Source organism: Petaurus breviceps, unplaced genomic scaffold (assembly GCF_028583685.1).
Source record: "Petaurus breviceps papuanus isolate PSGF00001 unplaced genomic scaffold, PetGlider_PUasm1.0 226, whole genome shotgun sequence".
Taxonomy (NCBI): domain Eukaryota; kingdom Metazoa; phylum Chordata; class Mammalia; order Diprotodontia; family Petauridae; genus Petaurus; species Petaurus breviceps.
In genome coordinates this window covers 9,031,601-9,054,170 of record NW_027185890.1, presented here as the reverse complement: position 1 = coordinate 9,054,170, position 22,570 = coordinate 9,031,601, and the positions used below count along the sequence as shown (strand labels likewise).

The 22,570-nt window shown below is 40.2% G+C and overlaps 1 protein-coding gene and 1 pseudogene across 2 annotated transcripts in view; one reads left to right on the top strand and one right to left on the bottom strand.

The window, feature by feature from the left end:
• Positions 1–22,570, top strand: part of NIM1K (NIM1 serine/threonine protein kinase) — a 96,809-nt gene that overhangs the window by 52,649 nt on the left and 21,590 nt on the right. Inside the window, exon 2 of one of the 2 annotated variants that reach the window (XM_069095342.1) lies at positions 21,307–21,367. The exons of the other annotated variant lie outside the window; for it this stretch is intronic. The gene's annotated coding sequence lies outside the window, so the exon portion shown is untranslated. The remainder of the gene's footprint in view (positions 1–21,306; positions 21,368–22,570) is intronic. 2 annotated transcript variants of the gene reach the window in all.
• On the bottom strand, positions 14,199–16,674 carry LOC138166791 (cytochrome b-245 light chain-like; annotated as a pseudogene).

Genomic DNA, 22,570 nt, shown 5'->3' with positions numbered 1-22,570 from the left:
CTTCCTTCCTTCCTTCCTTCCTTCCTTCCTTCCTTCCTTCCTTCCTTTCTTTCTTTCTTTCTTTCTTTCTTTCTTTCTTTCTTTCTTTCTTTCTTTCTTTCTTTCTTTCTTTCTTTCTTTCTTTCTCTCTCTTTTTCTTTTTCTCTTTCTTGTATCTTTCTCACCACCCACTATCTCACCTCCACCACAGAAAACCCATCCTGTAACAAATAATTATTGTCAAGCAAAACAACACAGAGTATTGTCAGTATCTGAACACATGTCTCATTCTGTATCTCTAGTCCACCTCTTCTTTCTGCCAAGAGATAGGAGGCATGCTTCATTACCAGGCTAATAAGGTAATTTGTTGTTCTTGTAGTTGTTCAGTTGTTTCTTAGTCATGTCCAACTCTTCATGACCCCATTTGGGGTTTTCTTGGCAAAGATACTGGAGTGGTTTGTCATTTCTTTCTCCAGCTCATTTTACAAATGAGGAAACTGAGGCAAACAGGTAAAATTACTTGCCCAGGGTCACATGGCTAGGAAGTGTCTGAGGCCAGATTTGAGTTCAAGAAGATGGGACTTCTTGACTCCAGGCCCCACAGTCTATCCATTGTGCCACCTAGTTGCCCTGCATATTAAAGTTATACCCAATTTCAATTAACACTGACCTCCACTTACTCTTTTATTCTAAGGTGACAGGAATCCTCAAGGCAGAACTTTAGCCATTGCCAATTAGTGTTAATTTGGGCCTCATCATGGAAGTGTCAACCTAAAGAAAGGGGAGATAGAGGGAAAGACTTTGGGTGTGTTTATTTGCATGTGCTTTTAGAGGAATAAAGAGTTGCAGAAAAGGTCATGAAAATAGAGATGTGATTATTTCTCATACCTGAAAATAAAGTGCCCAGTGTCTAGGGAGGAATGGTTGCAAACATATTACTGGCTAAGAATAAAAAAAATTAAAATAAAAAAAAAACAGGAGAAAATGCAGTCTTTGAGTATGATTACTGTCACTTGGACAACCACCTGTCTGTGGGATAGTATGAAGGCTGTCCTGTGAATATTTTACACATTTCCAATTCAAACAACCAGGCTTCATTGGAATGTTACCCCACATTTATGATATATTCCACTGGAAACCTATCCTTAGGAAGTTGTGTGAAAGAAATGGGGCAGCTCCTACTGAACCCACAGGACTGCAGAAATTTTCCAGCCAGAGGTATTTCTAGTGAGGGGGAGTTGTAAAAGGTCTGTGGTTAATGCAGGAAAAAAAAATACATTTGCTATTTCTTACAGATTTCTAGAATGTCATAGTTGGAACAAACCATAGAGATCTATCTCCAAGTTCCTCCTTTTCCAAATGAGGTGACTGAGGAGGCATCCTAGAAGGGACACCGGGGCTGACCTTGGGCAAATCACTTCTGTCTTTTAAGGCTTCAAGTCACTAACCTTTACCATTAGAAAGTTAGTCTAAGTGATCTCCCAGATTCCTTTCAGGTTTGAATCCAATGACAGAGATGGGATTCAAACCTAGGTGTTTTGATTTCAAACTCTCCTCTTTTATTTTTAAAAAAAGATGATCAAGTTAAGTGACTTGCCCAGGGTCACACAGCTACTAAGTATCTAGGGCTGGATTTGAACTCAGGTGCTTCTGACATAGTGCTGTAACTACTCTGCCACCTAGCTGCCTCTATCTCTTTCACTGTATTATCCTTCCCTCTCATTCCTCTGGTTACTTGAATACCAGACTGCTTTCAATAAGGCAAACTGATGGTCATAGTATTGTTATTTTTGTTTGTTTAAAACCAGAGAAGGATTCATTGTAGACCAGAACTAGAAAGGATATTAAAAACCATTTAGTTCAATCCTCTCATTTTACAGGTGAGAAAACTGAGACCTGATATTTATGGGTGAATTGTTTTATTTTATTTTTTGCAAATAGCATAACTCAACAGATGTCATTTTAAAATATACTACAATGAAACCAATGTAGATTGGCAACTGCTCCTCATCTTATAGTCTTAGGGTTGTCTGCACCATTGAAAGGTTAAAAGACATGCTTCTCTGAAATTCTTTTTCCTCATCTGCAAAATGGAAATAACAAAACCACCTACCTTAAAGGACTGTTGTGAGGACCAAATGAGATAATATATGTAAAATGCTTTGCAAGCCTCAAAGGACTATGTAAATGTTAGTTATTAATATTATTATTATTATTTAGCATGGGGTGTGACATATGGCTCACAGGGGAGCAAAAATAAACACTCCTAGCATCTCCTTCCCTCACCCTGTAATGGGAATGTAAATTTTTAAGATATTCCCTGCCCCTAGGCTTAAGTGCACCTGGATCTTGTGGTGGGAGGCTTGTTTTTCAGTAGATACTTTGTGATTGGGCAGTGGGTCAAGAAGGTTGTTACATTCTCTGAGCCAGGAGAAGGCTATATAAGCCCTGATGTGAGGTGTTGTTTTGGGACTCACTTTGAGAAGTGTTCTGTGAGTTGATCAGATGAGACTCTGGGAAGCCGTTGTTGAGAGCTGCCCCACCCCCACCCCCGCTTTGAAAAACCCAGATGTTGATGGTAACTGTGATTTGGTATGGATGTAATAGTTGGACAGTTTGGGAACCTGTCTGCTTGATCTGTTTCTCTGTCTTGATAATTCTGTCTGTATACTCTGAAGTTCGGGGTGCTGACCTTTTTTCCCTGAATTAGGTAAATGATACATGTTTGACTGATTAAAGTAACCTTGTTAACCCATTTTGAGTTGCTTTCCTTTAGCAAAGCAGGTCTATGAATCTGTGTTGGCAGCCATCCTGGGGACACTGGGGTGCTTGCTGCTACACACCCTTCTCCAAGAAAGACTTAAATTCCCATTAGGAAGGGAAACAGGAGCCAGAACTGACCTCCTACTCTGTTTTCCTCAGAAAGAGGGAGTACCAGGTTAGAATCATATCTATCTGTTCCCTTAAATATTATTAGTCTGGGGAGTGTAATTTTAAGACTTAAGCTAAGCTTTTGATTGCTCTTCTTTAATGGTGAAAGGAGGGCCCCAAGTTTTATATCCAAGACTTGAGACCTTTCCCACCAAATTCCAGTTCCACAATGAACACACTTAGCAAAGAGAAAAGAAACCCATTTATCCAAGTTGATAGCAAAATAAAAGTCAGAGAAAGTACATGTGTGAGAATACATACCAGACAATACAGGTTGAAGGCGCTCTCCCATTGGGAGTGAGGTAACTCAGTTCAACCAAGAGAATACCAAATCTTGCCTAAGGGGAGATTTCCCAAAGTTTCTACTGTAGCAAGTTGAGAATAAGGACACGATTGATATGTCTTTTTCCCTTTATATCCCTGAAGAGATACTGCAGTCTCCACTTGTCTCCTCTCTCAATGGTGGAAGTTACAAGAACCCAAACACAGTAGAAACTACTTGGATGTATCAGGAAGAGGTTTTCATCTGCCATCTATGATTCCCCCTTTAAATGATCTCTCATCTTTTCAACTGATCTCTCTTCTTTTGCATTCTCTTCAATTCCACCCTACCTCTCATGCAGGTGTGGGGCATTGATTCCACCAATGAAAACAGAGTTCCATGCCAATGGACTTTGGGGTTCAGGCTGTAATAATTATTATTATTATGTTGAAGAGGAAATTCTGAGTCATTGGGATTGGGCTAGATGGTCTCCAAAGTCTCTTCCAGTTTGAAGATTCTGTGATCCTGAGGATTACCCAAACAACCAGGGCTGGGGAGACACTTTTTTCTTTGCCTAGGAGAATGTGGCACACTTTTTTCAGAGCCATTTGAGAGTGTAAACCAAAACAATGAACAAGCTTATGGAACAAATTATTTATATTGTGAAGTTACAGTTGTATCTCTCTATCTATTTATGCATGAAACAGATGCAAATGATTTGGGGATATTTTCTAAACATATTCCAAGGGATAATAAACATATATTCTCCACAGAATTATGTCATCGATAATCCTCAGGCCCACTGAGTCTTCCCATGACCTCCAGCCGCTTAGGCAGTCATTAAAAAGTTATGGCAGTAGGAGAGGGGATGGATATCAGGAAGAATTAAGAAATCAAATCAACAGGACTTAGCAACTGTTTGACTGTAGAGGGTAGTGAGGGAGAGCAAAGAGTCAAGAACAACTCTGATATTTGATCCTGAATGATTGGGAGGATGGTGGTGGCTTCATCAACAGGAGTGGAAAATTTAGGATGAGAAAGGTAAGCAGGCTTTGGATGAAGGATAATAATAGCTAGCATTTATATAGCACACATTTCAAGGGTTTTCAAAGCACTTCTTTACATAAATTAGCTCATATGATCCTCATAACTACTCTGGGAGGTAAGTACTATTATTATCCCCATTTTACAGCTGAGGAAATGAGACACACAGAGGTTAGGGAACTTGTCCAGGTTCACAAAGTACATGTCTGAGGCAGGATTTGAATTCAGGTCTTCTTTACTCCAAGGCCCACACTCTATCCACTGTGCTGTCTGAATTCAAACCTGGACTCAGGTTTAGACAAATTGATTTTGAGGTGTTAGTGAGATATCTCAATATATATCAGCAGATAAGTAGAATGAAAGACCAGGAAATTAGACAGGGCTAGAGATAGAGATTTGAGAGTCCTTGGGTAGAGGTGATAACTGAGTAGATGAGGTTGCCAAGAGAGCCTACAGTGAGAGAAGAGACCTAACAGCTTTCGAGGATTTCCAACTTAGGAGTCAAGAGGAAGAAGGGGAAGAATAGTAGGAGACTGAGAAGAATCAGTTAAAGTGATAAAAGGATATCCAAGACAGGGCATTGTCATAGAACCCAAAGGAGTAGGAAAAAATCAAGGAGGAGGGAGTGGTCACAGATGGAGTAGGACCCAGACTGAGAAGAAGCCATTGGATTTCCAATTGGGAGGTCATTCATTGGTGGCCTAATTGATATTGCCTCAGTCAAATTGAGACCTGGGAAAAAACCTTAGCTAAAAAAGGTCAAGGTCTCCCACTGCATCCTGGGGCATCACCAGTGGCTCTGGCCTTTATCTTGCCCCTGGACCCAGATATCTCTGGAGGAGAGAGTGAGGCTGATGACATTGCACAGCCCTCCCTCACTTAAATGCAATTCGCTTGTAAGTCAGGCACCACTTTCCTGATGTCATGGTCCTCCTTGAAAACAAAAGACAAATAACAACAATAACAACTGACATTACCAAATCTAACCCCTCAGGATCATAGGGTCATAGAATCAGATCTGAAAGAAACCTTAAAAGTCATGCAGCGCAATCTCCTCATTTTGCACAGAAGGGTTAAGTTATTTGCTTAAGGCCACACAGATAGTGATTGCCTGAGCCAGGAAAAGGAATGGAGTCTCCCATCTTTCAGGCCAATTTTCCCTCTCCTCAACCACTCTGCTTTTCATACTACGCAGTCCTGTTTTTAGCACTTAGGCAATTAAAAGCTTTTTATGCCACGTATATGTACACATACCTTGTATATTTCCATGCACATGGCTCTTAGTCAACAAATAGTATCTACTATGAAAAAGCTTGTCAATATATGTACATTGTAGGGGCCTCTGGTTAGATTTTGTCATTTAAAGTATCCACAAAATTGAAAATAAGGTAGCATCAGGAAGAAAAACACAGTAGAAACCACTCATATGTATCAAGAAGAAAGTTTTTCATCTGACATCTATGATTCTCTAGCATTTTCTCCTCTTCAAATGATCTCCTATCTCTTTAGTTGAGACTTTCTTTCCTTGGAGAGAAGAGAGGTCCTCATTATCAACCACTTGCCTCTCTTTGGGGAAAACATCAATTAGCTGGCATGAGGGAACAGCAGACTATTCTCAGACCTCCTCCCCCTTTCCCCCCTTTGCTGGCCTCTGAGCCTGCCAGACCCCTGGCTCCTTGACATTTTCCTCTCTCTTCTGCAGCACCCCTCCCTCACTCTGCCACCCCCACGTACTGTAATTACTTCTTAGTTCCCAAATCAATTCCTGCTCTGGGGAGAAGGAAGCCTTTTCTAATTACAGCCAGTTACATTCATTTCATCTGGGGTTTCTCATCATCCCTCAAGGAGGTCTTGTTCCCATCCCTTTCTGCCATATTCTGTGGTTAGTCTTAGCACAAGGAGAAGAAGCCACAGAGGGTATGTGGAGTCCATTACTCTTGGAGGGTAAATTATTCTGCTTTTTTTTGGAACCATTTCTTTTTCCTTGAAATGTCAGATAGACCCTGGAAGCTTGTGTGTTGATTTGCCAGAATTCTCCCTTCTTTGGTAAGATGCCTTTAATTTTAACTTGACATTTTTTTCTTGAAAACAAATTAATACTGGGGTGGCCAGGTAGCACAGCGAGTTAGAGCACCGGCTCCAGTGTTGAGAAGACCTGGAGATCGAATCCTGGGCTCAGACACTTAGCACCCACCCAGAAACACCTGGCCGTGTAACCTTGAGCAAGTTACTTAACCCCGATTGCTTTAAAAAAAAATAAAAAAAAATAAAACAAATTAATACTAATAATATACTTCATGATTTAGGCTCAGGTCTGCCAGTAACAATTTAATTTATTTTAGTATAAATTTATTTATTTATTTTGAACACATATACTAAGTCATTTCTAGCTTGGGGAGAGATATTCAAGCTGGCATAGTCTCCCATGTCTTCTAACATGATTCTCTGCCTTAAAATGATTTCAGGTAACATTTGTAGAAATCTTGAGCAAGGAAAAGTTCATAATATGCTAAAATATGGTTTGGGGTTAACATTCCAGATTAGTTGCCATTCAGTTCATAGATCACTTTCCCGTAAGAATTCCTTCCTGTGGTCAATACCTTAACCTTGAATTTCAAAAAAGAAGCCATTGTCCCCAGGTAGGTCAGTATCAATCACTCTGGGTGGCTGTGGGGAGGGCAGTCATCTAAACAAATATGAAGTTTGATCATCACCTTTACTTCATTTTAAAGAAAGGCCTTAGCTTTTGTACTTAGCACTTTCCTAAGAGAAAAATCTGCAAAAGTCTTTAGCCAGTAGTCAGTGAGTCAATTAGCATTTCCTAAGTGCCTGACATGCGCAGGCTATGTGCCAGGGCAGCCAGGTGGCACAGTAGATAGAGTGCTGAGCCTGGAGGCAGGGAGACTCATCTTCCTGAGTTCAAATCTGGCTTTAGATACTTACTAGCTGTGTGACCCTGGGCAAGTCACCTAACCCTGTTTACCTCAGTTTTCTCATCTGTAAAATGAGCTAGAGAAGGAAATAGCAACCCCCTCCAAGTATTTTTGCCAAGAACCCCAAATGGGGTACAAAAAAGTTGGACACAACTGAAATGACTGAACAACAAAACAAAACCAAAATGTGCCAGGCACTATTTTAAGTGCTGGAAATTCAAAGAAAGGCAGAAGACAGGCCCTGTCCTCAAAGACCTTACAGTCTAGAGGCGGGAGAAGTATGATTTGTTAATATTACTAGAGAACCCAAAAAGGAGGTTTTTAAAAATTATGTTTCCTTAAGGGAAAGGGCTTTGGCAGGGAGGTGGGGGGGGGGGAGAGGAGTCATCTTCATGCAGGAGATAGTTGAAGCTGCTATAGCAAACTAATTGTAGAGGGAATGGACTTCTAAATAGAGAATGTAATAGGAGAGGACAGGAACAAGGAAATGAGATCAAGTTGGGGGTCAGAGGGGATTATTACCTAAGAGGGAAGAAAAGGAGTAAGAAGGGAATTCCCTGTGATCTGTTGCAGGTAGAAAAGGTCAAGGGCAGAGGAGACTCATGTTTGAGTGACTCAGAGAGCCTTGGGAAATCATTCCCTGTAAGGGATTATGGAGTAGAAGGGAGGCAGACTTTGTGCATCTGGAGTAAGGTTAGAATAGAACGGTCCAGGAATGTTGGAGTAGATGAGGCAAATTTGTAGTTAAGATAGGAAATGGGTGTTGAGGGAGGCTTAAATAGAAGTAGAAATAAATTGACTCCATGAGACTTAAATCAGAAGGAGGCTTCCTTGAATGAAGTTTTAAGCCTTGACACCAGAAATATAGAAAAGGAAAAGTACATCTATTTTCTTGCTGTAAAAACTTCTTTCCTAAAGAATGGGACAGAATGGAAGAAACATCTCCGGTTGTTTTAAGTTGACTAGTAAATTTCCATGAAAACAGAGGTCTAATCTAAGTTCTTTGACTGTTCAGACTCCTCTAAACCAAAGTGTCATTCTTCACAACTGGAGTCCTAATTTCATACACATCTGTTTCCTTTGACTACTTAATAAGAGCTACTCCTACCTTTGAAGAACAAGCTTTGCTCAGAATATTACCATGCCGAGGGAAAAAAACAACAACTAGAAAGGTGGTCTGTGTTTTGAGCCTAGTGGAAAGTTAATTCAGAGAGCCGGAAAGAGGTTTCTTTTCTTTCAAAATAGCATTGATTCAAGTGAATTCCTGCCAGTGATTTCAAAGCAGATCAATGAGGTTGAGGAACAAAAGCTAGAAAAAGGTGATGTTTCTAATGTAAATGGGAGGCAGTTCAAAACTCTAATTAAAGACTGTTCCCAGTTGTTTTTATCATGTAAAACAGCAACATCCTGAAAGATTCTTTTTGTCGTGTTTTTATATGGATTTGAAAGATGTGGTAGACAGCTTGCCCATTCCTTTTATAGTCGTTTCTGAAAGCTAAGACTCCAGTGACTGGGTTTCCTTGGTCCCCTTTTCTTTGTGGTGGCGCCTGGAACACTTGTCACCCCTTGGAACTACTTGTCCTGTTTCTGTGATTGTCTTAGATCTGTACATATATTCATTCTTAGAGACTATAGAGCACATTCAGCATCACCATGTGACTTCCAAATCCCATCAGCAGACTGTCCAACTTCAATTTAGTGGGAAGAGTGCTAGATTTGGCGTTGGAAAACTGGTTTCTAGTCTCCTACTTGACCACTTACTAATTGTTCAACTTTGGCTAAGACAGGTTCACAGAGGCATAGATTTAAATCTAGAAGGGCCACTGAAGGTCATTTAATCCAACCTCTTATTTTACCAATAAGGAACGGAGTCCCTTGGGTGAAGTAATTTCTGGGATTTAAATTCAGGTCCTCTCACTTCAAATCTACCTTGACCTTTCCATTATACTAGAGATGCAGTAGTGATGAGAATTGCTGGATTTGGAATCTGGAAATTTGAATTTGAATTCTTGTTCTGTTATTTGGGAGACAGGACAAGCCTCATTTTCCTCATCCATAAAATAAGAGGATTGGACAAGATCAAAGATGTTGAGCATATGCCCTGTGGCTGCATGTAGGCCACAGCCCTCTTGAGTGTGCCCAAACCAGATTAATATGTAATTGGGAAATATTTAACAAAATAAATAAAAATACAGTAAAACATAGATAATATTAATACATGGTTTTCTAAGTCAATATGCGATGTGGCCCACAGAGATCCTTATGTATGGTTTATTGGACCTTGTTTCTCCTTGAGTTTGACACCATTGGGCTAGATGACATCTAAGTAGCCTTTCCACTCTAACATTCTGTGAGAGAAAGTCTCTCTAATAAAAGGTATCTTAGGTGCTCAATAAAACAAAACATCTAATTGTTGATAGGAGGTGAAGATTAATCCATGATGCACTGATGATAGTATGACCTGAGACTCAAGCCCAGGCATGCTCATAATATTTGCCTGGTCTCCTCATTGCTAGAGAGAATGATGGGTGACTTGATAACTCTACTAATCGTTCTCTCCACCAGTGAAGAGAGTCTTATGCTAGTGCCCAGGCTTGAGCCCTGGCTTACAATGATTTAAAGGATGGAGGTCCCCTCTAGAGTATATTTATACTTTCTTTCTTGTCTTAGATAAAGGACTTAATGTTATTCCATGATTAATTTTACATGTAGATAAATTATCAATGTTAGGGAGTCATCTTTGGGTTTAAAAAAATCCTTATATTGATGAAAAATAATAAAATAGTGTGCTAGTACACTCTTTTTTGGAGGACTTCCTTCAATTCAATTTGACAAAAATTTATTAGGACCTATTATGTGCAAGGCATAGTTATTTGTGTTTCTATCTCTTTTTCCCCCTTCCTGTCCTTTAGATTTTAGCTGAAATGAATTGACCTACTTGAAAAAAAAGCATTAAAATGGTAAATATATATACATATACACATACATATATTCAGGCCATGTCCCTAAGAAGTATGTATCAAAATAGTACAATTATATTTGGATAATATCAAAAAGTTCAGAAAGTTAGGAAGGAAACAAAAATTGAGACATTTTCTTTATGAAGCACAAGACTACTCGGGGGATTGGAGAATTTCTATCCCTGGCAAGAGTAATCTATCATAGAAAGATGATTTTAATGTTAACGTCTTTCAATCACAATAACTGATATGTCCATATAGTTACTTAAAGTTTGTAAGACATTTTGCATGTAGTCTTTCCCATGATCCTTAGAATAGCCCTGAAAAGTAACTATTCCACTTTTGATTTCCATCTTACAGAATAGGAAACTGAGCCTCAGAGAGGCTTAAGTGACTTGCCCATGTTAAGCAGATAGCTAATAAAGCAGGATTTGAACTTGGCTTAATGATCCAAGGCCAGCACTCTATCCATTCTCCCAGACTTCTACACTTAAAATTTCTTACAATTTTAAACTTCATCAGTATGTTTATCTTGGACAATAGCAGCAAATAGAAAACGCACATGGAGGGGCCACTAGGTGGCACAGTGAATAGAGCACTGGCCCTGGAGTCAGGAGGACCTGAGTTCAACTCTGGCCTCAGACACTTGACACAATTACTAGCCCCATGACTTTGGGCAAGTCACTTAACCCCATTTGCCCTCCAAAAAGCAAAAAAATGCACATAGTTCAGGATTAGCAGAAGTATATCAGATTAGATACTATCTGAAGAATTTAGGAGTGCTTTCAGTGATAGAGGCAGCATGGTACAATGGAAAAAGTCCTGGAGGCAAAATCAAAGTACCAGGGTTCAAATCCTGGCTGTTACTTGCTTCTTGTAAAGAATTTATGGAAACCATGGTTCAGAAAAGCACAGAGAAAGAAAGTATGGTGGGGTTGCAATATGTGTAATAGGGAAAGTATACATATGAGCAGTTTAAAAATGATGAAAATTTGCATCAAAATATTAATGATTCTTGAAATGCAAGATATATTATGTGTATGGAAATGTGAAACACAAATACACTATGTGGATGGAAAATGAATTTTCCATTCTTGATATACTGAATATTCATAATTTTCAATTTGTAAGATTTTATTAACAAAAATAGCAAAAAAAACCAACCCCACCCTACACTTTATTAACAACAACAACAATAAAACCCCTGCATCAGGGGTTTTGACACAAGCAGACTAAGGATACTTTGATGACCTCTCACTGTTTCCACCTATTGATCCCATCTGAATCATCTGGTTTCAGTATTTGACATCCCTTAACAGTAGTCACTATTTCCCCTTACAAGCACACTGGTTTACAAGGCTCAAAACATAATGGTTTTATTTGTGAGTTAATAGGAACAAATAGTACTCACATCTAGGCCTGTTTACCATGAACAACATTCCCTACAAAAACCTATACAGTGGCTGAGTAGGGTGGTTAGGATCTGTGCCCCTTCCTCAGCCACTTCCTGTGCCTCCTATATCTGCATAGCCACTGTTTTGTTGTCATTTTCCTGAAATTCCTACATCCTATTGTTCTCAAGCAGGTTGCACTGCCTTGTTGCTAACCTCTAGAATTCTTCTTCCTTCCCGAAGCTTTCTTCAGCTCCTGGCAAGGTGGTGCTCCTTGCCTTGTACTGTCCTCCAATTCTTCACAGCTTTTGTCCAGCAAGTCCTTTCTGTTTTGTTTTGTTTTTTTCTCCCAGGCCCACTCCAGCCCTCTGAAACTCTGTCATTCTTCTTATCCGCCAGCAGATGGCGCAGTTTACCTTTCATAGGGACCTTCCCACCCCCTCTAAGGAAAAGGGAAAAGCTGCCAGTGTATGTATAACTCAAAAATACAGCTTCATTATTTTTAAACCTTATTGTGCAGAAAGCTCAGAAACCTTCGACCCCGTGTAGATTTCAGATCTATGGGGGTTATAGGCATGTTGTCTCCATGCATCAGTAAGCCAACCTCTGCCCTCAACCTCAAGTAGGCTTACAGTGACTATTTGCTCTTTCTTGCCCAGAATCTGGGTGCTGTCTCCCACTCAAGTTAGCCTTTCTTCCTAGGTTCAGGGGTTCTGGGGAGACACTTTGCTATCTTACTGATTTCTCCTCTATTCCTCATTTTCCCTTGAGGCATTTAAACAAGGTTATTCAACCTATCTTAATATTGTTTCCAGGATCAATTAGAAGTAGGGGTGGGTAGGAAATACCTCCCTCCAGCCTACTTTTAACAACCTTACTATATATTACTGCCTTTCTTTTAGCCTTTGAGCCAGTCAAAAAGTTCTTGCAGTTCCTCACACACGATGTTCCATCTCCCATTCCAAAGTCAGTGCCTTTGTACAGGAAGAGAAGACTTCCTCCTAATCTTTTCCTCTTGTGTTCTCTAGTTTAAAAGCTCAGTTCAAGTACCATCTCCTATAGTGTTTCCTTATCCCTCTAGATGCTTGTTGTTATTTTTGAGGGTTTTCTTTGCAAAGATACTGGAATGGTTTGCCATTTCCTTCTCCAGCTCATTTTACAAATGAGGAAACTGAGGCAGAGTTAAGTCACTTGTCCAGGGTCACACAGCTAGTGAGTGTCTGAGTTCAGATTTGAAGTCGGTCTTCCTGACTCCAGACCCAGTGCTCTATCCACTAGCTGCTAGTACCTTCTGCAAAACCTAGCTTGAGTTTATTTTATACAAAAATACATGCATACATACATGTAATCTCCTTGAGAATGTAAATTCCTTAAAGATTGTTTCATTTTTGTCTTTGTAGCCCCAGCACCTAGCACAGCCTGGAGCATAGTAGGTACTTAATAAATGCTTGTTCATTTATTGTGGAGACAGATTTGTTTTAGTCCCTGCTCTAATAATGATATTTTGTATTTGTAAAGTATTTTTTAGTTTGCATACCTAAAAAATATCAGTAAAGATTTTCTTGGTCAGAGATAATGTTGATTTTTTAAAAATGAACAGGGTAGACACACTTAATACTCTATGCTGCCTTCTTCTTCTTCTTCTTCTTCTTCTTCTTCTTCTTCTTCTTCTTCTTCTTCTTCTTCTTCTTCTTCTCCTCCTCCTTCTGAAATATTGGCAAACAAGAAAAATTTCAATCTACAAAGAGGAACAGAAAAGGATTGCATATGGAATTGTAGACTTTGGTTTTGCATAGCTTTCAAAGTTCATATTAAATTTAACATAATAGTAAAGAAATTGACTTTGTCTGTGTCCCCTTCTGAACTTCTGCTTTCTTTTTTTATATTTTAGTTTATTTTTTTTTTTGGAGGGGGGAAGGCAAGGCAATTGGGGTTAAGTGACTTGCCCAAGGTCATACAGCTAGTAAGTGTGTCAAGTGTCTGAGGTTGGATTGGAACTCAGATCCTCCTGACTATAGGGCCAGTGCTCTAATAACTGTACCACCTAGCTGCTCCTCTTTTTTGTATTTTAAAAGATGCTTCATTCACACTCTTTTCTTTCTTTTCTCCTCCTCCTCCTCCTTTTTGCATCAATCAACCAATAAGCATTTATTACATACCTACTAGGTGCCAGGTAATGGGGCAACACAGATCAAAAATGAAACAATTACTACACTCAAGGACATTATGTTGCATTAAGGGAAAAAGAAGAGGTGTGTGTGTGTGTGTGTGTGTGTGTGTGTGTGTGTGTGTTTTAAAGCAATCTAAGGAGAAAGGGTCATGAAGGAGCTGACCTCTCCCTTAAAAGAGAGGAAAAAGCCAGCTTTGAGCTTGTAAATACCTACCTACTTTCCCAACTTTTTCCAGTGTAAATGAATACATTGCATTTTTCCTTTCCCAAATCAGTTCTGCTCAATCCAGTGCAATAGTACACATACATGCCGAACAGTTCTCAAATTTTTCTTCATTGGTTTTTTGACCAGGTAGGATTTGCAGAGGGGAAAATGACACTTCACATCAAAATGGAAACTAAAAGCGTCCAGAAGGGAGCAGTGGTGCCCTTTCTCCTGTTCAACTCTGGGCTCTCCTCATTGTCCACTGATATTGTCCGTCTCAAATAGAGTGGTTGAGTGTTCGTTTGAAAGCTGGACAATAGATATTATTTTTTTTTTTATTACAAGATATGTATTGCAACTGGAAACTGTGACCAAGGATGAGGACAGATGGGAAATAGGGCAGGCTCTGACCCCGGGGCCAAACAACCTGCCAGGACACAAGGGTGCCTGTCTTTAATGTATTTTGCCCTCTGGTGGTCATTTGTGGGAGTGACTGGGGTTGGAGGGAGCTGGTCCCCAGTAGAGTGGGAAGGTGGGGGTGGGGCCTGTGATAGTAATGGCAATTAAAGATTCCCCTGTATTGGCTTGGTTTTCAAATTGATTGTATTAAAATCCAGAGTTTGTTAATCCCACCTGTGGGATGGGCTTGTTGATGTGAAAAGAAAGTCCTGAAGTGGGAGGAGCTGGTGATGTAGATTTGGAGAGACTAGAGAGAGGCGGAAGATCTTTTTGGAAGCAGCACCTCGTGGAGAGAGAGAGACTAAGAGAATTGCTGGTGGCCGCTTTGAATTGCCCTGGACTTTTGAGACCTGCCCCCTGAGCTGCCAAGGACTGAGGAGACATGGCTGTTTTGCTGGTACTTTGTCTGTCTGTTTTGATGTTATTTTGCCAGATTTGTCCACTGGTGAAAGACTGTCCTTTTGTTGAAGAAGTCCTGGAACCTGGCTGTTCGCTAAGAAGGCCTGAGACTGTCCTGCAGACAGAGAGTGAATACTGTCCACTGGTGAGGGACAGTACTGTTGTTGCAGGGGTCTGGAGACTGTCCTGCAGACAGAGTGAATACTGTCCACTGGTGAAGGACAGTGCTGTTGTTACAGGGGTCTGGGAGCCTTTCTGTTGGTTCAGAAACCCTGAAGAAGGATTTTCTTGTTGTATGTTTACAGAAATCCTGGGAGAGGGCTTTGCTAATGTGTTCAGGGGTTCTAGGACTGTTCTACAGACAGAGGATAAATTCATGAAGGGACTGGCAATGTATCTTATGGCCTTGCTAAGCCTTGTCTCCCCAGGAACTAAGATTGCTGAGAACTTGCCTCCTGTCAAGATGAAGAAAAGACCTCCATTTGGGTATTAAGTGCTGTGTTTAAACTTGATGTAACTCTGGGGTAGATTCAATTGTGATCCAGGGGTGGGGAACTTTTGACCTTATGTTTGGAAACTAATCTCCATTTGAGAAGAGGGGCTTTGTGGTGGACTTAATTAAGGTATAGCCTAGGGGTGGAGAAGTATTTAGAACAGAGACTTTGTAATTGATTGAATGATTGGAAGGTCCTGGGGTGGGGTAGTACTTGGAGATTATTTAATCATACTTAGTAAATACTGTATTTTGAATGATGTCATGTTTTGATCTTCTCTGTTCTTGGTTTGTCACTGAATAAAATAGAGAGCACCTATGCTGGTATTTTGAACCTGGGAAGTTGCCTTTCCTTGGCATTACATTACAGGGCCATAGCCAATCAAGGGTCCCAGGCCAGGCTCAGGGTCTCCTTACACAACCTCATTAGTCACAGGAACTGGGTTCACCTGGGGATCCCCAGAGGTTCCTGGGGCTTCTTCTTCAGGCTGCTTCTTCCGGGCCTCAGCAGGGGGCCGAGGTGTGTGGGTGGGGTTGCTTGATGGTAACTCCCACTTGGAGTTGTTCCTTGGGCTTCTGCTCAATGGGCCTCCACTCTTCTCCCCGTATTGCAGCCAGGAGATAGATCCCACTTGCAATGGCCAGACAGACTGTGCTGAGAATGGTGGCTAACAGTACCCCTGCAGGGACCGCCAGGCAGAGGTGCAGGATGGCTCGGATATACCCGTGTTTCCTCGATAATAAGATGTCTTATTATTTTTTTTGGAAAGAAAAACACCAGAGGGCTTATTTTCAGGGGAGGGCTTATGTTGTCCTGCCTCAGCTCTCCTCCGCGGCACTGCTCTCAATGGCGCCAGCAAGCAAATCACTGGGGAAGAACAGGATGACGTGCTCACTGCTGCAGCTCTGATTGGATGCAGCTTGGAGCGCATCGTGCGTTTCACGGGGGGAGGGGGGGCGGGGACGGTGCATACAGAGGGTACCGTAATGTAGCGTGTAGCGCAGGGGATCACCTTCACTACAGTAGCAATCTCAATAGGGCTTATTTTCAGGGGAGGGCTTATTTTAGAGGAATCTTACACAGTAAGAGGAGGGCTTATTTTCGGGATAGGTCTTATTATCGGGGAAACACGTAGTAGTTCCTAGTCAGGGGCCCGAATGCTTTCACCATGGTTGTCAGGTACTTCTGACCACAATGCTCCATGGTGGAGCCCTTTATTCTCTTGCCCCGGGGGTATTCCAGCAGGCAGATAAACACCCCAGCTACAATTGAGTAGGCACCAAACTGCCACCAGATAAACTGCCCAGCTATTGCCACGATGCCACCGGTCAGGAGGATGAGGCCGGAGGCCAGAGCCTGCTCGTTCACCCACATGGCCCATTCGATCTGCCCCATCACAGGGAACAGGGGGAGAAGGAGGAGGAGGAGACGGTGGCGGTGGCAACAGCGACGGGAGCCCCGACAATAGATATTCTTCATCCGCTTGGTCTTTCCTATGTAGATGGTCAGGCCAAATATCTTTGAGTGAATACAAAATTCTTCCAGGAGGCTCTGCAGTGTTCTGTGGCATAATTTAATTGACCCAGTATCATCTACTGTAAACAGGGGCAACTGGGAAAACTTCACCAGTACCAGGGAAACTCTCTCCAACCCTCTCTTTGTGTTGGATCTTTTTCATCATACTGATGAATACCTTTTTTGAGCATACATCTCTCTATTTTATGCCTCTCTTTACACTTTATCAGAGGGCTGCTGAATGCCATTTCATTTATAACAAGAATGTCAAGATTGATATGATTCAACTCCTCCAACAATACATCTACTCGTTGGTGATTGGACAAGGATCTCATATTTAGAGTACCAATAATCAAATTAGTTTTTTGGTTGTCTAAAAACTGTTTCTCTTAGTGCCTTCTGCCTTCTTTCTGGCTCTTCTGCTATAGTCACTGAAGAAACAAAAGGAGGTAAGACAGAATTGAGAGTTGTTTTTTAAACTATTTATTGTTTGTTGGATTTCCATGGCCAGAAATGTATCACCAGGTAGTCTGCCGCAAGGCTATAGTTAGCCAGAAAACAGACTTGATCTGTTACTGGGGCCATACTCAAAGGCATGGCAGAATTTGCCAGGGCTCAAGTTTTACTGGAATTCCTTTCTAGAACCTAGAGTTCCCTCTGTACCATAGGGAGGCTTGAGAGAAGAACTTGTGGAGGGCTGTCTGTTATAACAGCAAGAGTTTATTCTCTAACAGTTTTCCATTTTGGCATCCCTGGCCCAAGGAACTGAGATTTATCCAATTCAACAAACATTTATCTAGCATTTAAGATCATAAGGTGAGAGCTAGAAGGAACTTTCTTTTGTAATTCAATTTTGTTTCATTTTCAGTTCCTAATTCTCTCCCTCCTTCCCCCTCCCCTCCATTACCTCATTCATTGAGAAGGCAAGAAAAACAAAACCCAAAATAAATATGTATAGTCATACAAAACAAATTTCTGCATAGGTTGTCTCCTCTTCCCCCTCCCCCCCCCCAAATAAAACAAGAAAAGAAAATATGGTTCAAAGGATATGAACAGGCAGTTTTCAAAAGAAGAAATTAAAACTATAGTCATATAAAATGCTCTAAATCACTAATAATTGGAGAAATGCAAGTTAATACAACTCTGAGGTACCCTCATAGCTATCAGATTGGCTAACATGACAGAAGAGGAAAATGACAAATACTGAAGGGGATTTGGAAAAATAGGGATGCCTAGTATGCACTCTTGGTGCCATTGTGAACTAGTCCAGCTGATGAGGGATGGCTATTAGGTTTGGCAGGAACTCTGATCTTATCTAAGACCAGAACCTGTGATTCAGTTTGGAAAGAATTCAGCTCAGCCTTACTTGGAGTCAGAGTTGAAAAAGTTTATTATATGCTTTACAGTGGGCAAGGATCCTTAGGGGACCTGCAAGTGAAAGGGGGCACAGGCTTTTACTTTTAAAGGGTAGGGCTGCCATTGTCAGGGCTGACTGGAGGGATGTAAGGGACTTCAGTGCATAGATAAAAGTTTGAGGAGTTTAACTTGGAGATGAGATTTGGGCCAGAAGGAGGAGACATGAGGCAACTACAATAGGGCTAGATTAAGCAAGAACAAAGGAGTCTCAAGTTGTTTGCTTAGGCAGTGCAGATAGGGGGGAGGGGCAGAGCGGCTCTGAGACAGGGGGGGGGGGGCCGAATGGAGTGTGATTTTACAAACTGGTTTTACAGACTGATGTTACAAAGTTTTACAAATTGAAGTTACAAACATAGATCCCAAGCACCCCATCACAGCCATGCTGGAGAACAACTTGGAGTGATCCCAAAGGGCTAGAAAATTGTGCATACTCTTTGACCTAGCATTATGACTATTGAGTCTATGCCTCGAGGAGATCCAAGAAAAACGAAAAGGACCCATCTGTACAAAAATCTTCATAGTAGCTCTTTTTGTGGTGGCAAAAAAAGGGAAACTGTGGGAATGCTCATCAATTGGGGAGTGGTTGAACAAGTTATGGCATATGATTGTGATATAATACTATTGTATTTTAAGAAACAATGAAAGGGATGGTTTCAGAAAAACCTGGAAAGGCTTATATGAGCTAATACAAAGTGAAGTGAGCAGAACTAGGAGAACATTGTACATAATAAAAGCAATATTGTAATAATAATCAACTATGAAAGACTTAGCTACTCTGATCAATACAATGATGCATGACAATTACAAAATACTCATGATGAATAATCCAGTCCACCTCCAGAGTGACTGTTGAACTCTGAGTACAGATTTTTATACACATTTTCTTATGTTTCATTTTTCTTGCTGTTTTTCCCCACAACATGGCAAATGTAGAAATACATTTTGCATGACTTCATATGTATAATGGGTATCATATTTCTTGCCTTTTCAATGGGTGAGGAGGGGCTGGTGAGAGGGAGAGTAAAAGATTCTTCAAACTGCACTCTGAGTTTATCAGCTCTCCATCTAGAGGTGGTTAAGTAATATGCTTCATCATAAGTCCTCTTGAACTATGGCTGGTCAAAGTCTTTCAAAGCTGATTATCTTTACAATATTGCTGTTACTGTATAATTTTTTCTCCTGGTTCTGTTCACTTCACTTTGCATTAGTTCACACAAGGCTTCCTAGGTTTTTCTGAAATCATCCTGGTCATCATTTCTTATAGCACAACAGTATTACATCACATTCATATACCACAATTTGTTCAGCCATCCCCCAATTGATGGGCATCCTTTCATTTTCCAATCCTTTACCACAACAAAAGAGCTGATATAAATATATTTTTGTACATATAAGTCCTTTATCTCCTTTTTAAAAAAATCTCTTTGAGTGTAGAGACCTAGTAGTAGTATCACTGGGTCAAACAGTATACACAGTGTAATAGATTTGGGGGCATAGTTTCAAATTGCTTTCCAGAATGGATGGAACCATTCATAACTATACAGTGAATTAAAGTACTTGTATTCCCACACCCCCTTCAGCACTGATCATTTCCCTTTTTTTTTTTTTTTTTGTCAAACTACACAATCTGATAGGTGTTACATGCCACCTCAGGGTTGTTTAATTTGTATTTCTCTAATTAGTGATGATCTAAAGAACTTTTCCTTATGGCTATTGATAGCTTAGATTTCTGCTTGAATGAACTTTAAAGGTCATCTAGTTCAAGCCCTTATTTTACTTATTTATTTAGTAATTTTATTTTTTTCATTTTTTGTTTAATTAATCAGTTATTTATTTATTTTTAGTTTTCAACATTCACTTCCATAAGATTTTGAGTTCTGAATTTCCTCCTACCCTCTCCTCTTCCCTTCCCCAAGAAGGCATGCACTCTGATATAGGCTCACATACACATTCATATTAAGCATATTTTCACATTAGTCATGTTGTAAAGAAGAATTAGAACCAATGGGAGAAGCCAAGTGAAAGAAGAAACAAAAAAAAAAAAGAGAGAGCAAATAGTATGCTTCCATCTGCATTCAGACTCCACAGGTCTTTTTCTGCATATGGATAGCATTTTCCATCATGAGTCTTTTGGAGTTGTCTTAGATCTTTGCATTACTGAGAAGAGCTAAGTCTATCAAAGTCAGTCATTGCACAATGTAGCTGTAACTGTGTATAATGTTCTATTCTGCTTACTTCACTCAGCATCAGTTCATGTAAGTATTTATAGATTTTTCTGAAATCTGCCTGCTCATCATTTCTTATAGCACAATAGTATTTTATTACATTCCTATACCACAACTTGTTCAGTCATTCCCCGATTGATGGGCATCCCCAACAATTTCCAATTCTTGGCTACTACAAAAAGAGCTGCTATAAATATTTTTGTACATGTGGGTCCTTTTCCCATTTTTATGATCTGTTTGGGACACAGACCTAGAAGTGGAAGTGCTGGGTGAAAAGGTATCCCTTTGGTCATAGTTTCAAGTTGCTCTCCAGAATGGTTGGATCAATTAGCAGTTTTACCAACAACACTTTAGTGTTCCAATTTTCCCATATCTTCTCCAATACTTATCATTTTCCTGTTTTGTCAAGTAATATTCATTTTAACTATTTTCTTAAATCAAAACTCCTTTCATTTAAAAGTAGAGAAAGCTATGTCCCAGAGAAGGGAAGTGGCTGCTGTGGAAGAACTGGGTTTGAAAAATAAAGCTCCTAATTCCAAATCCAGTGCTTTTCCCACATTCTACCTATGTTTAAACTCCCCGAAACAATGTGCCCAAGTGTCCATTCCTGGCACTAAGTACTACACTTTAAAATAAAGGAAGATTTAAGTGTTTGTGAGAAAGGCATCTGCTGTGAATTTCAAATATTCTTATAATTAACTAAAAATAAATTCATGCATTTGCTTCTTGGAGAACTAAGAGCATTCACCCCATCCCTCACCCCACCTTCTAGCCCCAAATGGATGTTCCTGGCATTGATTTCCTAAGTCACTTGATTAGGAAAAGAAAACAAAGAATACATTTTGTTTCTGACTGTCTATTTGTGATTCAATAAATCATTCCATCTCTACATCTAAATGCCATTTCTTGTTTATTTTTTGCAGAGACTCACAAATATTTGCTCCCCAAAGAAGCCCTGAAGACTCTCTTCTCCAATATTGAATTGTAAATATGAACAAAAGCTACTAATGGCCTGGAAAAGGGTCCTAGTGCCCTTTCAAAATGAGAATGTATTGAATTTCATTTTCCCCTTTGAATATGAGAAAGCCTCAGCTTACAACATTTGTGGGTTTAGTCTTAGGTAGAATCTAAATCAATTATCTTTGTTGTATTTTAATATATAAATTGCAAATTGACATATGTATATTTGCAAAAGATAGACTCTAGAAAGTGTAATCTCTGCTAAGAAGTAAAGAAATTTGAAAGTAATATCATTGCAGAAGCTATAAACATTCTTGCCAGGATGGCAAGCTCTCGGCAGTCTCATCTTATTTAGAACCAACTGAGAACCAACAGGAAAGAAGCAAATATGGCCTTGAACAGTCAAGATGGTTGTTACAATGCCCATGTACTAAAATCTATGCCCTCTAGCAGAGAACTCCTCAGCAGAGAGATTTGGTGCAATAACTAGAAAAATAAAAGTAGGAAGTAATACAGGGAGAAGTAACACAAAGGTAATGGACAACACACACTGGTAGTCACTTGGAGCTCCACAAGCCTCTTCCACTCTGGGAAGAATTAGATAATCTTGCAGGGAAGCCTGCCTCCTAAAGCAAGAACTCTAAACTATGACTAAAAGCCTGAAAAGATGCAAATGAGCTTGAAAAGGTCAAATTACTGATTTACAAATTGGGTCTTTTTTACAAGGTTATTTAATAATTCTCCCTGAGCATCCTAGCTTTGGTTAGGCTTTGCTGTCTGCTGTATCTCAGTGTATGGACCCCTCTCAAAGCAAGAGACAAACTTGCCAACAGCAGAGAAAGAGCAGGAGGGAAGGGAGGGAGAGAGAGAAGCGAGACAGACACAAAGAGATGCAGAGGCAGGTTCAGGAAGAACTCACCAGGAGTTTGGTAACTGCTGTGTAAATTCAGACTGAAAGAACAGAAGTGAGATGATTTGCTTTGGTTTGTTTTTCACTGTTGGTTTTAGGTTAAGCAAAAAAAAAAATCTCAAAGCCAGCTTTTGTCATTCATCTTGTTTATGCCTCCCTATGTAGGAAGGGTAAACTAATAACTAAGGTCCAATTTTCCCAGACCCCGAATCTTGGATGCACTGCATCATTGCAGCAATGATACTATGTCTGGGGCTTCTGATGCCCGCCATGCTGCCATTGTGGTCATTGAGAACTGGATGAAGAGGTAGCAATTT